We start from the raw sequence: 653 nt of genomic DNA on the forward strand, positions 1-653 counted from the left end.
CTATCTATCTATCTATCTATCTATCAATCTATATATATATATTTATGTAAAAATATACATATAAATATATAAATAACCTATACAGTACCTATATAAACAGGGCTAATTTAGCTATTTCTCTGTAGATAGAAAAAAAGTGATGAACAACCTTAATCGATTTTTGAATCTTATTGGACACATATCAAAGGTATCTACATCAGTTTGACTAATCCCAGACAAACAAGCAGCCAATCTGTTTATATACTCAACAATTACATTTACTTTAGAAAACTGGAACAACTAATTTGCATAGCATAAGCATTAACACTATTTTTAAATATCAGGGACATGTTAACAAGGGATCTCAGTCCACACAGTATCAAGATACGATATAAAATATGTAACCTACATAGTACCTATATATATTTTATATATATATATATATATATATATGTATATATATTATTTTGTTTAAAAGAGTTCCAACACTGTCTGTTTTTTATGTTTTATTTATATTCCTGCAAAACCAATGTGGGATATAGAATATGGAATATACAATATATAATATAATATACAATATATAATATAAAATAAAAATGGATGGTACAATGAAATAAAGTATTGAATGTCTTATTGAATATATGGAATATGTCTTATTGAATAGATGAAATATT

This window comes from Octopus bimaculoides, chromosome 3, assembly GCF_001194135.2.
Source record: "Octopus bimaculoides isolate UCB-OBI-ISO-001 chromosome 3, ASM119413v2, whole genome shotgun sequence".
Classification (NCBI taxonomy): Eukaryota; Metazoa; Mollusca; class Cephalopoda; order Octopoda; family Octopodidae; genus Octopus; species Octopus bimaculoides.